This window comes from Rhipicephalus sanguineus, chromosome 5 (genome assembly GCF_013339695.2).
Source record: "Rhipicephalus sanguineus isolate Rsan-2018 chromosome 5, BIME_Rsan_1.4, whole genome shotgun sequence".
NCBI classification, from domain to species: Eukaryota; Metazoa; Arthropoda; class Arachnida; order Ixodida; family Ixodidae; genus Rhipicephalus; species Rhipicephalus sanguineus.
In genome coordinates, this window is record NC_051180.1 from 147,669,283 (window position 1) to 147,687,384 (window position 18,102).

Sequence of the window (18,102 nt, forward strand, 5' to 3'; positions counted from 1 at the left end):
AGAGTAGTTCAAACAATTGAAATTTCGAGTGCGCGTCAAGTAGCCTCTGAGGTTCTGTTCGTATTACTTTCTAGGAGTCGCTGTTCGACGTTGTTGAATATATCCCTTTGTTTTGGTTATTTGTGGGTGATACCGCTTCGCTGACTTCTTGACGACCTGATACGGGAGAAGTTTTGAGAAGGCCAGCCCCGCTGTTGGCTGAGCGGACTTCAAACACCAGCATGTTTTTAATTCGTTTATTCGACGCATGCATGCCGTCACTGAGGTTAGTTTGGATGCTACATGAATGGAAGGAGAGCATGAGAAATTTTTTAGGTATTTATGGAGTTGCACGATAACGTCTGTTATGCAATACTTACCGTGATTGATCATGGAAGCATTACGCTTAGCATATACAAACAGAATTCATGTACCCCATGTAGCATAAGGAGATTATCGTTTACGTACGTAAAACTCGAGAATATTGTCACGTATGTTATTTTTATGTATTCTGATTTCACCCGGAAAGACTGTTTACAACGCTGGGCGCAGACTGCGCCGCAATGTTCCAGAAGCTTCGCGATTGTTTAAGATCATTCCGGTAAGATTGCGCGCAGGACGCGAGTAGTCGAGTGCATTCGAGAGCTTACGCGGCCATCAGCGATAACGCTGGAATCTTCGATAGCACATGTAAAAAAGCCTACGCGTTTTACCGCTTGTCAGATTACTCGACGGCCGACGACTGCTCATGCCGCTATCAGTCTAGAGTGCGAATCGCTTGCATGTTGTATGTTCATTTCTCGAGCACAGGTTCGCCCAAATAAAAAGTTTAGTCTTGAACACGGCGACTGCTGCCTTCGTCAACGTCACGACCACGTGACAATATAATTGAATACGACATAAGCAGTGTGCTTGACTGGGCTGGTTGGTGCATAGTAGATGAACAATAAAACCGCGCTTAAGACGGGACGAGATGAGGACACAGCACCGTGTCTGTGCCTTCATCTCGTGCCGTCTTAAGCGCTGTTTTATTCTTCATCTGAATATGACATGAATACGGTACAGTAAAGGAGACACGTTAGTGTCTACTTTATTGAAACACACACACACACTCACTGATTCACTCACTCACTCACTCACTCACTCACTCACTCACTCACTCACTCACTCACTCACTCACTCACTCACTCACTCACTCACTCACTCACTCACTCATTCACTCCACTCACTCACCCACTCACATACACTCGCTCACGTACTCGCTCACTGACTCACTCACTCACTCACTCACTCACTCATACACTCACTCACATACACTCACTCACTCATATACACTCACTCACATACACTCGCTCACTCCACTCACTCACTCACTCACTCACTCACTCACTCACTCACTCGCTCACTCACCAACGCAACACACACACGCACAGACACATACACACTGATTCACTCACTCACTCACTCACTCATTCACTCCACTCACTCACCCACTCACAGACACTCACTCACGTACTCGCTCGCTCACTCACTCACTCACTCACTCACTCACTCACTCACTCACTCACTCACTGCACTCACTCACTCATATACACTCACTCACTCACTCACTCACTCACTCACTCACTCACTCACTCACTCACTCACTCACTCACTCACTCACTCACTCACTCACTCACTCACTCACTCACTCACTCACTCACTCACTCACTCACTCACTCACTCCGCTCACTTCTTTCCAAGCATATATCTCGTTAACGTGGGCACCCCAATAAGTGCTGATCGTAAAGCTCGTCACTACAGTCGCCTTAATGATCAGCGAATACGCATGCCGAAGCCCCTGTACACATATACCCGCAAAAAGCTACTCGCGCGATCAGTATACGGTTATATCACCGCAAACAAGACATGTAAACTAGTGAATTCGTTAAGTCCGCCTGAAACGCTACGCTTAATGGCTGCAGAAAACAACCAGAAAGCAAACCTTGCAGAAGACAAGCAGCGAAGGCAAAATGTGTGTTCTGATAATGTATACCGCTAATGCGCTCCTTTCCTGCGTTCCGTGCATACAGCGTTAACGAAGAGCAGAAGAGGATGGCAGGCACCGAAACGAACAAACAGAAAGCGTAAGCGGCCGGAATGCGAGCTTCGCGTTAATAAAACCAAGGATGGGGGCGACGGCAGGCTTCTCCGCCGCATCAGCGCGCAGCGGGGGTGTGCGGATTCCCAAGGGAAGCACGTACGCAGGCGCCACCTCGCGACTTATGGAATCAGACGGTAGCGTTCTTTCACGCGTATAATCTGCGCCCGCAAGAAGACTGCAACCTACAGGGTCATCAACGGAGTAACAAAATTGTGAACTTTGTTAACTCATGCGTATTTGCAAAAGGAAGGTCAACGTCTAGTGATGGTGGGGTCGACGTGACAGGCTTGGCTGCTGTCACAAGAAAAGCCACACGTAAAGGCATGCGCGGATGCCGTAATAAAACAACAATCAGTGATGCTTACGTAGCGTTCTGTATGCAGGTTAAGGAAGTACCTCAATTCTATGCATTTAATTTTTTCTTCGTTGTTTTTTGACGCAGTTTAGCGCTAGAGTTGTAAGTTTTGATGTCGTTTGAGCAACTGCTTTGTATTAGCCAGTGTTACAGCAGTGTTCAGGCTTCATCCTGTTTCCTGTGTTGGTCAGTGTTACACGTGATTACCTTGTGCTGTAAACGTGCGCGTTTCTCTTTTGCTTTTATAGCTTTATATGTGATGTGTCCTCCCTGCTATGATCTCGCGTGAAATGGACGTTATTGCTGAATAAGTAAAAGAAACAAAACAAAATATACCTACCGCTTGCTACGCAGACCACTGACGAGTGTTCTCTACGGTCGCACGTCTTTGGAATGTGATCATCCATTTTACCAGAACTACTGCCGACGCCCCTTCTTTAGGCATTAGCTGACATGTTTTAAAAGACCTCGGGCAATGCTCTGCGAATTAAACATTCATTCATTCATTCATTCATTCATTCATTCATTCATTCATTCATTCATTCATTCATTCATTCATTCATTCATTCATTCATGCATTCATCTTCTACTTCCCCAGAATTCTCAATCATTTTTATAGCACCCGAATGCGAGTACGTCTCTCATAAAGCGCAGCTTGCATGTGCGTTGTAGTCGACTTCATCCTTGGAAGCGTCGGCATACCTATTCGTACAAAACTCATTACCAGTTTCAGCGCTTCTTGTACACGCGAAAACACGGCAGCTTCTCTTTCTTTCTTTACCGGCATCGCGGTTGTACTTTTCTGCGTGTGCGGCGCTTCGTTTTGCGTCGCGTCGTCGCAGCCTCTGTTGCTGCTGCCTAAGCTACCTGCGCCCAATGTAGGTCAACCAGGAGGTGTCTGTATGCCGCGGCTGCCAGAGCGCTTTTGTCTGGCTACCGAGACTCGGAAATTCCGCGCGTGATTCACCCGTGTGCCCCGGAAGGAAATCCGGCCTTCGCGGAGCACACGGTGCGCCAAAAAGAGAAAGTCGGATGTTAGATGGCACATTCCAAAGGGTCAACTGCAATACCGATCGATATGCCGCACGATGAAGTGAGCGATCGATCTTTCGTATTTGCTGTAGACATCGTGGTCTTGCTTTCCCGATACGAGTATGTATAAACAAGAAGAGCGAACACACCTCCGATAAGTCGATTACCGTGGACTTGTGCTTCGGGATGGGGCGGGGGAGGGGGGGGCTACCCTTATTTGAGAACCCTGCGCACGCCTATGACTCGGGAAGTACATATTTAGAACCGGAACTATCTTTACAGCCATCATATGAGATATACCGATAAATATGGACTCGAGACCGTTTTCGAAATACTCTTGGGCCATGGTCGTGTGCGCCTATTGGGTAGGAAGCAACGAAGGCTTTGCAGTGTACTTGAAATCAACAGGTGTATGCAACCCTCTCCTAGACGTTGTGTTGGTATATTAAGCGGTATATGCGTCTGTTGGTATATAAAGTGGTATACTAGGAGCCTAACTTTATCTTAGCTGAACTCGAACTTCACAAGTCTTGTGCTGCCATCCGTTCAAGCGCGGCCATTCCTGCAGTTATAGCACAAACGGTCAGCGTATCATTTAACACTTGCACGTCGTGCTCACTGTTGCCCATTTCGAACGCGAACGAGGTATTTGCCAGTTTGCTTGCGCCACTGCATAAGCTGTTGTCGTTTAGCGCTGTTGTCGCTTGTCAAAGCCTTGAGCGCAAGGAGAGTGTATACGCCATCACACTCGGTGAGCTCGTCACGGAGACGTGTAGCATGCTGCTTACATTTATCGATGTTTCCATTTATACGTGGCTGTCCAGGAGGGCTGCACACAAGTCGTTTCGTCACTTTCATGGTTAAGGCCACTTTAAATGCGAGAGTGTCTGTTTGGTTAATCTACTTCACATCGCTCTGTCTGTCGATCTCGAACACGATCATCGTATAGTTTACAGTTCGATGTTATACCACGTTTATTCCTGCTTCAGCATACGAACACCGTGTATACGAAGCATTGGGTCCACACGATGTATCTAACTCAGGCTACCGCAGAACCGTAAACTATTATCCGGCCTCGACACCACGCTAATAGTTGAGAAACGTCAATGATTATGAGCTATTCGAAGGCACACAGTCAGTTCGGCAGCAAAAGCGACGAAGCGAAGTGGAAGCTTTTCTTAATTGGTTACGCTTTCTTGACTTTTATTGGAGATAAGAAGTTTCCAACTCCTCTCATGATGCCATTTTATTGAGATGCATTTTTATGACAATGGCATTTTTCGTTGAGCGGACACGCATGTTCGATCTCTCGCAGAATGACCCAAAGTGCGGCAGCTAATGTCCACCAAGCAAAGATCCTCTTGTTCACCACCCCGACACAGAGGCGCCTAGTCCGACTGACTTCAGCAACCGCAGCGTCCCTCTTGCGCAACTTTCGTAGTCGTAATCGAAAGTCGTTCTTAGGTCTTGCAGCCACAGGCCCATCAACTCGTTCCTCGATAATAGTTATTTCGCTTCACCGTCAGGGCTAGAAGGGCGTTCGCAAAAATCAATCACCCGCGGAGAGGATGGGAAGCGAAACAAGTAGTTCACTGCGCAGTGCCAACAATGCTCGCCTGTTGTCTTTAAGTCCCAGTGAGTCTTTGTCTCTAAAGGTCTACAAGCCGCCTGCACAGAGCCCACGAACAGGAAACGCGAAGGCGAGCGACCGCATAGAAAATGCGCGCCCGCTCCGTGCAGGCCCCCGCAGCTGGCGCATGGTTCAAGGCTGAGCGTTGCAACGAAGACAGGGCCCCGCGTGCTCGGTGTTTCTCGGCTTGCCCGGTCTAGGCTAGCTCCCTCGTGAGCAAGGGTCAGCGGCAAGGGCGACGGCACGCGATGATATACAACGCTTCAGAGGAATGAGCGAATACAATCGGCTCGTTTCGCTCTAAATTAATGGCAGCAGAGCTCAGAAGCGCTTACAATAAACGTCCCTCTAAGCTGTCATCAGGTTGGAGGAAGAAAGCGTACGTCCTAGAGGCTGAGCTGCTCTGCCTGGCGCCAGATGCGCGTTGTGTGGATGCGGCAACATTTGTGTCCCAATGCTGTTACTCCTTTAGAAGAAAAAATAATGTAGAAATCGAACGGAGATGTTGTAATCTTTGTGAAGTGAAGCTTTCTTGAAGATGTTAATAATAATATCTGGGGTTTAACGTCCCAAAACCACGATATGATTATGAGAGACGCCGTAGTGGAGGACTCCGGAAATTTCGACCACCTGGGGTTCTTTAACGTGCACCTAAATCTAAGTACACGGGCCTCAAACATTCTTGCCTACATCGCAAATGCAGCCGCCGCGTCCGGGATTCGATCCCGCGACCCTCGGGGCAGCAAACGAGCGCCATAACCACCAGACCACTGTGGCGGGGTGTTCTTGTAGATGTTAACTGCAAGCTGCAAAACTAAAATGCAGCGCGTAGAACTTTCTAGTGTGATCCTACGCAACGTATAATGTCATTTAATATTTACCTTTGTGCATAACAAGGGTCACAACTTCAGCTTGATGTATTGGTAAGGGTTTCTGCACAAAATATGTGGCCCGCCCCCAAAAGTTTGCGGAACGAAAAATTTCCAAGAAAACTATATTCCCGCTTTGTCTGAGAACATAGCCTCGAAATAAATGTTCCAACCTGTAGTAGTGCCTGCGACCCATACAGCTACCGGCTAGGATAGAAGCGCCGTGCACTAACAGAGCAGAAATACGCATTTTCAGGGGCACCTACGTTCCGAAAACTTTTGTCGGCGGGTGTACAGTCGTGAGCAATATGGAGAGGAACACCCACTTCGTGTTTAAGCAAGGATGACCGGTAATGCAGCGATATGAATGCGACGTATTTATTTGCAAGATGTACATTTCTGCTTGAGCATTCAGTGGTATGAGCACTTTTGCGCTTGCCGCCTCCGTTTAGACGCAATGACCTTTCGAAGGTAATTTCAGTGTTCCCTCTCATATTGCTCACGACTGCAGTGACGTTGAATATGCAAAGTATGAAAAATAAGTTGGCGATTCATAACTTAGGAGAAAGGCGCATTGGCTTCGCAAGGGCTAATACACCCGTGTTCAAGGTCATTACATCAACGCTCAGCTCAAGTCCAGCTTTACATATTCCTGCATATGCATTTGAAAGAAATTACCGACTTAGACGTCTTCTATGATAGCCGATTACTTTTATATTGTTACGAGCCACGAGATTTATTGCCTGGAGTGATATCTGTCGACGCTGCATGAAAAGGTTTTAGCCAGAAGCCGCATTTTCTTGACTTTTGATTGGTTTCCGGTGTAATCTCGTTTGGTTCTCGCAAGGTTGCCCGGATGATCTCGTTTGAGTGCTGGATAACGGCTGTGGCTTTTGGCTCAAAGTCACTTCAGCCGATACTTATAAGCACGAAACATCACACGCAAAGAACATAAGCGGTCCACTTCTGTATTTCAGACGGCTTGCTTTTTTTCAAAGCTCGCCATAGGAAGTTCTGGTCTAACGTAACACAACGGCCGCATTTTCTGCGTGCCTGGCGCGCTCAGTTTCCATATCGCCTGGATCGAGGCCTTCAGTTTCAATTATTAAAGTATTAAATTACATATGGCTTTTTGATGGGGGGGGGGGGAGATTTCTGAAAAATGCGCATGCCATAAATTGTCACGTCCTACAGCTTCTCCATATAAGTAAGTGCCCTCAAGTTAACAATTACCTAACTTGTTAATTGACGAGTTTTTGTTAATTACTCATTACTATGTAACTTTAAGGTGCGGGGTATATTCCGCCCCGATGTAATTTCGTGTGCGAAAAGACAGGTGCGCGACTCTGGCAGGATTTCTATAAAGATATGTATTGTCTAAAGAAAAAAAAAACACCCTGTATATGTATGCTGTTTTGTACAGGTTGTATCACCCGCCATAAGCCACATATGGTTTGGGGTGAACAGTAGCGAGAGGAAGAAGACACACACAAACACACGTCGTAGAGCACTTGTGCAAGAACTGAAGGAACTTTATAGCATTTAACTGGATCCTGTATCTCACACAAAAGCATGCACTGCATGAGAAGCTCACCCCCGATTGATGCTTTCGTGAACGTAAATAGATTACCTTCGGTTAATTGGGCTTCGATACATGTAACATCTCGCAGCAACCGTTGAACGCTCGCTACAGATGACCATGGCTGATCCCTCGGTTATTTTGCCGTGATGTCTTGTTAGGCGTCTTGTTTTTCTTCGAGGCCTTGGCTGCACGTCGCTAAGCCTATGCGTCCTTGCCGGAGGCAACCACTGATGCCGCAAGCAAGATGTACGTTTAACATATATTCGTTGAGGCATCTATCAAAGCAGACCGCATGCGGCTGCCAGTGCAACTTCAAAGACTAGTTGAGAGAAACTGGCTGGGAAAGGGAGCAGGAGAATGTCGCAGTGCTGACCACACCGCTATGCCTACACGCGTGCCAAGGAAATTAATAGGGTTACCGAATGCTCTCGGACTTTATTTTCATTTCTTTTAGTGCAGATCTATCACAGCAACGGGCACTGCATGCGTGGCTCGTAGAACGACAAATCCTGGCGTCACTTAACCAATATGTCTTTTGGCTTCGCGGAAGCCACACTCTTTCGTGGCCAGCCAACAGCCACAAATCACAATGTTGTAGGGAGGGGGAGTGAGAGAGCGAAAAAAAAATGAGCATGCTTCCGTGGTATTGATCACCGAAAAAGACTAGCACAGTTGTTCACCGTGCACAGTCTTGAAGCCTCAGGTGAAGGTTGTGGAGGCAAACGACGCCAGCCTGCGAAGTGGATATCTTATTTGCGCTACTCGAAAAGAAATGCGAATCAAGTAAAAGTAGACCTAGTGTAAAGGTAATATACACCCCGACACTCGGTTGACAGCTAAGCAATTTCCGGTGTATTACGTACCGAAACCCACAGCATGATTACGAAGCATGCCATGGCGAGGGAATCGGGATTAATTTCAAACCCCCGGGTTCATTGACGCGCATCTATGCTATATGTACACGGGTGGTCTCGCACTTTCCCCCCACTGCAATGCGGCCGCCGTAGCCGGGAGTCGAACTCGCGACCTCATCCTTCGTAGCGCAACACCTCAGCCAATAAGCTATGCCAAGGCTAGTTATCGATCGACAGTCCCGTAAAATTTTATTGCTCTACAAGCTGCATTAATGGGAAGTCGTCCAACGCGGTGAAACGTTTGGATCGAAAACATTCCAACATGTGTAAGTTAAACGTTTGGCGCGCTTCACCCCTTGCAGTTACAGTATCGGCTTCCGGGCGACCTTCGGGAATCTCACGTGAAACCTGTTTAGTTTAATCCTGCTGCGTTTATTTCTCCTTCCAGCGGGGACGGGACTAAGGGGACCTAAACGGGAACTAAAGGTTTTTTACTGCTTCAATGGCCCCCCTTTCGTGCACGCACCTCGCGTGTTTTTCTTCCGCGTGTAACAGTTTACTGCGCGCCCGATCGTGTACAGTTTAGAGCAGCGCGGTCATTGTTGTGTGCCCCCCGGTAATGAACGCCAGGCGAGCGTGTCGAGGTCGTAATCGATTCAGCCTCGAGAAATAGAAACAGCCGACCCCTGCGCACCGCGCGCGGTCAGCGCGTAGCAAGTAATGACCGAGGAAGACGTGCCGCGGGTGAAGGTTCATCGGGCCGTTCCGTCTTCGTTCGCCTTGGCAGCGTTCCACGAGCAACGGCAGCGCTGCCCGCTCAGCGCCGCCGGGTGTTGAAATGCGAGCGGAACGGCGGAACGGTCTGTGGGCGTGCTCGATACAGGACCACGTGAATGCGGGGCAAATTGTTCTGTAACATTACTTGTGCTGCGCTATGCGTATGTCGCCGTTTGAGGGGACGATGAATTTAGGGGATGCCGATGAGCGACAGTAGCATCTTGATGGCTTTACGGCTTGACGAATGTTTAATAATTGTTATTAGGGTTCTTACGTCCCAAAACCACGCTATTATTAATAGACACGGCGTAGTAGAGGGCTCCGAAAATTTCAACCATCTGGGGTTTTTTAACGTGCGCACGGGCCTCAGCAGTTGGCCGATACATCTAAGTGACCCGAAGGGTCGCGGGATTCGATCCCGCGACCTTCGGGTCAGCAGTCAATGCATCATAAACAAATACCGCCGCGGTGGGTTTGACGAGTATTTACTTTCACATACAAATCGGTTTGGTGCTGATTGATAAGGTGGAATTATTTGAAGTCCCAACAGTATCCTTCTAATCCTGTCATTCTGAACATGCACCCTGTTTCTACATTTACTCTGTAGTCATATTTCCCTCTTCCGCGGTGTATAGGGCTGACAATTGGGCTGTCGTGGTAATCTAGTGAGCTTTCGCTCTTCTCTCTTACTCAAACATGAACAAGTGCAGCGATATTTCAGAAAGGAGAACATATCCCTAATGCAAATACATCCATCATTCATTACCGTAATCTACCATAATGATGGAATGTTTTCCATCATTATGGCGGATATTTTAGTGGACATGTCACGGGCATGGTGTTTGACGTTGAAGATGGCTTTCGCCTTCGAGTCGTCTTACGTGAATTAACAAAGGAGCCTGTGATTTTTCTTTTCGTAAGATAGGCCATAAACATGACCCGAACTGTTAGGTATGTGACATCCCGAAAGCAATCTCGCGCATCCTCCAGGACAGCCCTGGTTATCGCAGAGAACGGCATACACTTAACGTCACGTTGTCTACTTTTGACGAATCTTTTTTGGAGCTGAAGATCTTAAACTGATGAATGTGAGTTAAAATTCTCTGTCAGTCTACAACTTGGGGAACGGTGGAAAGCCGCGCTGATCTGCTGAGATCGGCAAGAACTATGGGCCATCCAGCGAGCACGGGAGGCGGCTGGGAGACCGGGTCTCTCCGCTACCCCCTGCGCGGCCTAGGCTGAGGCGTCAGTCCGCTGGTTTCTTCAATGAAGTTGCCTCACTCACTCACTCACTCGCTCACTCACTCACTCACTCACTCACTCACTCACTCACTCACTCACCTACTCACTCACTCACTCACTCACTCACTCATCACTCACTCACTCACTCACTCACTCACTCACTCACTAATATACTGTCATACGCATATCAGGGTTACAGCACCTTTAGTCCTTAAAGCTGTTTGTCTTCTGAAAAACTCCACGGAGTAATAGAGAAGGTCGGGAACATTTTATAACGACAATAGTGTGCCGTTGTTTTAAGAGTGCACGCTGCTTAATGTTCCGATGAGTGGAGACTCGAAGTCAGTCATCGTTCTTTGCTCTAGGAGGAGAATGGCGGGACCCCTGAAGTTTGCCAAAATATATTAGATAATCCAGTCCAGTCATCCAGAAGCACACGTTGTTGGGCTAGTCGGTTCATGTTCTTTCAGAAGCCACGGAAGTGGCTATTTCGCGCAAAGAAAACACAAGGGGAGGGATAAGGGGAGCGCAAACTTTCGACCGAAAGTTTCGCAAACTTTCGACCGAAAATAATATCTGACGCTGGCAGCCGGAAATCAGTGCAGCTGGAGCATTGCAACAGGATGGATAGATGAGTTAGTTGGTTTCGTAAAGCCGGGGAAGCCTGCAACCATAGAGACAGCGTAGGTGGAGCTGCGATAAGGATGGTACGGCTGCTGACTAGATTTTTTTTGTGGTGTTCTAAAATTATTCAACAAACGGAGAACAACTCACCTATCCCGTCAATCATTTGTCACCAGGAATTGAGAATTTCGCTGCAGAGCTGACACCGACTCAACATATGCGATTCCACAGCTTAGGGAGCTACCGGCTACAACAAATATGGTTTGTCGCACGTAGGCAATACGTCGAAAAGACGAGCGTCATTGCGGAGAAACTTACATTACTCTCAATTCCAGATCATAAATATTTTCTATCTCTTGACGGACATGTTTTTTTGTATTTGGATAGTCTGGCGCGCCATTATAGTACATTTGCTGTCAATGCGAGTACCGTGATAGATGTAGTGCAGTGGCATTTGCATTACCAATCAATCAATGAATGACTTCTGTCTGGCATCTGCGAGCAGAAGACTTAAAGTACACCATTACTGGCAGCGGCTGCAGGCTGTGCTCAAGGTATATATTGCAGCCACCAATATTATGCTTGATATTAACTGTAACAAAGTCTCTGATGAACCTGGTCACTATTAACAGCTGACATTTTGTTAGGTTCATGATGTGTTGAACCGCGCACAAAGTTCTGAAACAATGGAAAGACGATTGTTCAACAGGGTGATATACACACACTTAAACCTTCTCGCGATAGCATACAATGGTACGACACATCACACCTAAAGGGCAACCTCATTTTCCCGCGTGTTTTATTCCTCCCGTGGCGTAAACAATCGGTCGTAACAACCTCGGCGCACGAGCGGATTTCACCAACATTGACGTGCTTGGGAATCTTGGAGAGAAAGCTGCAGGCCTACGGAGAAGCTTGCAGACTGCCACACAATGACAGCTGGGAGCTTATTCTTTCTATCTCACCCGATTGTTCTTTGTTCTGCGCCTCAGTGGCAGTGGCTGCACCTTTTGTTGGCCAAGGTGCGCACCGGTTAGCCGCCGAGTTGCATCAAGAATCCGTCCACGATGAGCGTGTCCTTCTAGTTACCGAACTAACGCCCTCGCGAGGATCTGCTGCGACTATTGGGCTGTCGACACTCACAACCTTCGGCCGCAGGGCGCACAGAATGGACACGTTCTCGCGGCGTTGCGTGGGCTTCTGTGCCTTTCGAGGCTGCAGCTTGTACACGGTGAGCACGGCCAGCAGTCGAACATGCCTCGTGCGAGTTCAGTGTGTACTGGCGACGTGCAATGGCTTCAATTCCTTCTCTGCATCCCACGAACGAGAGACTACTTGGCGGTTGAAGTCGCGTGCAAAGCGGACGCATTGTTTTGCCAAGCACCCCTGTTTGCTTGTGGAGAAATCATTCAGAAATCAATCGTTGGGTCATCATTTGTGTAGACCACTTAATCCGTTATTGTGAGACGACAGCACTGCCGTCGGCCACAGCAAAAGACGTTTCCATCTTCTTGTTGTTTCAAGTTATCCTCATACACGGACCTCCTCGCATCGTAATGAGCGACCGTGGGCGCCAATTTACCACGGATGTTGTCGAAGAGACCCTCCGTCAGTGCTCATCTAGCTTCCGCCATTCCACGCCATACCATCCACAGTCTAGTGGAACGCACGAACAGAACGCTTGCCAACATGCTGTCCATGTATACGTCGACTCCGCGCACAGGAACTGGGACACTATTTTCCATTTCTTCACCTATGCTTTCAACACCGCAAGACACGAGACCGCTGGTTACTCACCTTTCTTTCTCCTTTATGCTCGTCCACCGCGCTACAATCTCGACACCATGCTTCCCTACTCCGCTCATGACAGTGAGCAAATCAACGAGATTTTCTGTAGAGCAGAAGAAGCGCGACGCCTCGTTCGGCTACGCACCGTCACCTCGCAGGACCGGTCAAAGATCCGCTATGACGACCGTCACCGACATGTTTACTTCGATCCTGGAGATCATGTGTGGCTCTGGACGCCTTTACGGAAGCGTGGCCTGTGCCAGAAGTTTCTCGCTCACTATGTCGGGCCCTAGCGTTATCCTTGAACGCCTCAGTGAGGTCGTACTATAGCATAGCGCGGCTCACAAGCACTAGGACTGCGCTCGGCCAAAACAGAAGTGGAGCATGTCACTCGCATGAAGCTCTGCAATCCACCAACCATTGAGTGACTCGCCCGGCGGGCTTTGTCTGCCAACGGGGAAATGTCACGAGCGGTTGCAATGCACAACGCATACAGCGCGAATGAACATGCAGACAAAAGGTGGAAAAGGAAAACGACGTTTAGGTGTGCTGCCTCGAGACCCCTTGCGGAAATAAACGCTAACCATCCAGGCTCGCCTGTTATTCAATCGTTTGGTGTATTTCTTGCTTGTAAAATTATTGAGGCGAAAGCCTTACATGCTTCATAAAGCGCAAAAATTGACCAGTGGCGTCCGGTGGCGTCGGCGTCAATACGAGTGACGCAAAAAATTGTCATCACGTGATGACGTGAGCATGACGTCACAGACTGCCGAAATTTGTGGCGTCACAATGACGTCACTATGACGTCTCGTAACGTGATGTCACATGATGGCGTCATCTCATGACATTGTCACTTGGTCAAAAGTTGGCCGATCACGGAGGCAGTGCAAAACCAAGTGATGTCCAGAAAGCCTGCAATGCCTCCGATCCTGGAGGCAGTGGAAAACCACGTTAGGTGCAGAAATATCTCGGAGGTGGGTGGGGGAGCATCAGTTCATATAAAGAGAAGAAAAGGAAGAAGATGGCTTTCGCCTTCGAGTCGTCTTTGTTGAATAGATAAGGGACCCTGCGAGTTTTTTCCCTTACTTATATGCCGCCATGGCATTGTCAAACATTTCTCGAAACCTCACCCGTCTTTGTCTCGGTTGGAATACAAACAGTTCCATCTCTACCGATAACAAATTAATCGGCCATGTCAGACACCTTCCAAGTCTATGGATAGTTCGGCATTAATTTTCTGGGCTACGTTCATCGCTCGTCTTCTGAATTTCGAAATTTTTCCAGCTTAACGTGAAATAAAAGTTGTGGAATGCAATATACGATAATGGGTGTTTGGTATCTTCCTCTTTTTCTTTTCTTTTTTCCTCCAAATGTCCCCTCCCAGGTGAAGCCTTGGAAGTGTGCGGCATTATTTGCACAATGAATAATTATTCAAGCGTCAGCCTTCTCTTGAGGCATGGTAAACTCTTTTGGTAACAGAAAGGAGTAATTTGCTAATAGAATACAACAAGCTTCCACATCAGTATCCCTTTAACTAGTGATATGTCATCAATTTTCTAATTATGTGGCGTTCAATGCATTGGTTGATTAGCGCTTATGCTGTTGAACTGCTATACCTCAAGTATGCCACAATACTGAATTGCCACAGAGGGCGACGCCTACGGTATCCACCACCTCATCAAAAGCTTGCGACGAAGGAGGCCACTGCATGGCGTAGACTCCAAACCGGAACCTACAAAAACCTACACACACTACACCGCATGCACCCCACATCTTACAGGGATGAATGCCCATGGTGCGGGGCCGCACCAACCCTGTACCACATTACGTGGGAGTGCACACTACACGACCTTGAACACCACAACATGAACACCTCATGTGAGCAATGGGAGGCACTGCTGTCCAGCCCGGCCCTCGACGACCAGATCAGGCTCGTTCAGAGAGCAGAGCGGATGGCAAGAGCCAGCGGAGCCCTGGACTAAGGGCCCCGACCATCAGCAAGGCCCTTACGGGGCAATCCACAGGAGCTTTGCCTGTACATAAATAAAGTTTGTCATCATATGAGCAAGAGGCTGCCTAATGAAATCTCACCGTTGCTGCCGCAGTTCAGTGGCGGCACGAAGCGTGAAAATGCCGTGTCCCAATAACGGAGTGCTCATTAAAGATCCGCAGGTAGCCAAAGTTATCCTGGAGACCTCCACTACTGCGTGCCTCGTAATCATAGCGTGCTTCTTGAATGTAAAACGACAAAATGTTGAACCACTTTCTTTTTAATACTGCGTAAGGATATGTTTGTTTATTAATACTGCAAACAATTAATAATTAACTGCACTGGCGTGAAATAGTACCCAGACATTCATCCTATTTCTCCTTGTTCGCACTTTCATGCGTCGTCTTTTGCATTTGGCTTTCTTTCTTTCTTTCTTTCTTTCTTTCTTTCTTTCTTTCTTTCTTTCTTTCTTTCTTTCTTTCTTTCTTTCTTTCTTTCTTTCTTTCTTTATTCAATGCTGAAACTTCTTTCTTCCTTCCTTTTTACTGGGAGAGAAAGAGAGATAGAAGAAAGAGAAAGAGAGTAATTCATGGCGAAAAAGATTCTTTACGTGGCGAGATTCGAAGAAGCGTACCCGCCATCTGAAGGCGAGCGTCGTAACCACTCGGCTATCCAGGCACGCTAGCAGAGCATAGCATTGTATGGTATAGTATAGCAAGGCTGTGGGAAAGGGAAGTGAGGGTGAGGTGGAGATATGCGAGGGTGAGGATAAGGAAAAGGAGGAGGGGAGATCGAGTACAGAGAGAGAGAGAGAAAGAAAGAGATAGAAAGAAAGAGGAAGCGACAAATAGATAGATAGAAAAAGAAGAAAGCGAGAACAAGATAACAGGCGAGAGAATGACTACAGAGAGAGAGAGAGAAAGAAATGGAAAGAAGAGAGAAAACGATAGGAAGACAGAGAAAGAAATAGTCATAGAAAAAGAAAGAGATAGAAAGGAAGAAACAGATACAAAAAGCGATGGAAAAAAGAAAGAGCGTAGCCATGTATTGTGAAATATAGCAAGGGGTGGGAAAGAGAGAAGTGAGAGGGGAACAGCCTAGCCAAGCCAGGACCAGCCAGGTGCCCACCAGCTCTGCTGTGACCCAGCATTGCATGACTTAGTGCAAACTGCGCTAATTTTTATTCAATACTGCAAGTTTTTTTACATGTCCAAGCAAGGGGGGGGGGGGAGGGGGGGTAAAAGATAAATGGAAACAGGGCGATTTCTTCACACGGGGACTTCTTCACGAGGGAAGGGGGGGATGTTTATGTGCACCACGAGCAGATGACGGATTTGCCGCTAGTACGTCGCTAGTTTCTGTATGCCCGTGTCGTCAAGCTGCTATGAAACGTCACTGAGAAGCCGGCCCCTCGGTATCGAAACCGAAAGTGTCTTTTTAAGGTAGCGGCAATTAAAATATATATGACGCATTCCCAGGCACCACAATACTCGTTTTAGGTTTCTCGACACCAGTACTTTGATTTAGAGCAACAATCCGAAATGTTTTAAAATTCTTGTCAGTACTCTTTTAAGGGCAAGTCTATGTCGCAATAAAAAAAAATATACACGACAGAGGGCGTTATGGTTTAATTGCTAGGCCACGATTCCAAAGCTAGAAAAAAAAACTGGCTTATGTTAAGTTTTCCTTTTCCATTCGAGCCATGTAATATATTCATAAGTAGACATGTTTATGGCTATAAAATTATGAAGGAACAAACCAGAACCTGGGTACCACCTTTAAGAGCGGAAGCTGCTTTCTTGTTTTTGCTTTTGCAGCGACTTCTCATGACTTTTGACTTGTCCATCAACTTGTTGTGTCTGTGGCAACGCACCGCGCTGTCGGAATCCAGGTGTAGTAACAGCTACTCCCGCGGAATACACTGGCATCATACGCTAGGGAGTATTATACGATGCTTTAAATGGTTTTGCAAAATGTACGTATGCGGTATAAATTCCGTGTCCGTGTGAGTCCCTCCAATATCCTCGCAGTTAGTGTACAAGATGAATACGTGTACGTTACTTCTATTGTAATCATTACTGAGTGCTCTGCCTCGACGTCCCGCATGAATTCGCTTTGGGAATTACTTTTGCTCGGGAGAGTGTGCTTGGAATATCGAACTTAAACCCAGGTTGCTCGCACTGATAATCTTAAATGCTTTGTTACGGTTACGTAATTCCTCACGAGCCGCTATTTAATTCTTCAGAAACAACTAAGTATTCCCTTCCTAACACCAAGCAGTCATCCGGAATTTTTTAAGGTACAGTTCCCCCTGGTTGTCGTGACGCAAGCACACGAACACACACGGAACAACAGAACAAGAAAGGCCACCCTTCGCTGGATGATGTGTTTGCGCCAGACCCGTAGCCAGGGGAGGGGGCGGCCTTAGCCCCCCCCCCCTGAAATTTTGATGGAGGAGGGTGTTTTGCCGGAAAAGAGGAATGAAAATACGTGTTTTTCTGAAATGGTGAAGGCCTTCAGCAAGCCCCCTCCCCCCCCCCCAGGGTTTTGTTTGAAACAAAGCTGTTCTCTCTCTCTCTCTCTCTCTCTTTCTCGCTCCATTTATAACCTCCTGTTTGTATGCGCTGTTCTTCATGCTACAATCATACCAACGTGGGACATTAGGTACGAGCCTATATCAGCGATTATCCAAATTGCACGTGTGCTCCGTTGGGGCCACTTAGTGTGTACGACATGGTATGTAGCATTGGGTACAGCATATGCTACGGGTCTTGCAGTACTTGATACGTGCCGTCTCTCAACGGACCTACTTGACGCAAATCTGGGTCATTTGACATCGGAACTGGAGCAAAAACGCCATGTGCTGCATTATTCCTTGACCCGATACACGTCGCCAAAGCAGTACCCGTGCACTACAGCGCAGTTATGTTAAGAATAATTCTCTATCAAGTTGTAAAAGCAGTAAATTGTTGTAATCGATATAAACATGAATTGAGCAGGCTTGTTAACTTTTGTTTTACTTAGCTCGCCGATGCATCATTCTATCGCCTTTTGGTTTAATCGTGCACTCACCACAACACGAGGCAACGAGGCTGCATTGGTTGACCTACTTGCATTTCATTCTCTTTTCCCACCCTTTTCATCGCTCGTTCTTCAGTTATCTTATTGCACGGGTTGTGAGCGCACCGTCGTTATGACATGGCTTTGAGACATCTCCTCAACCGCAGAGGCCCGTGA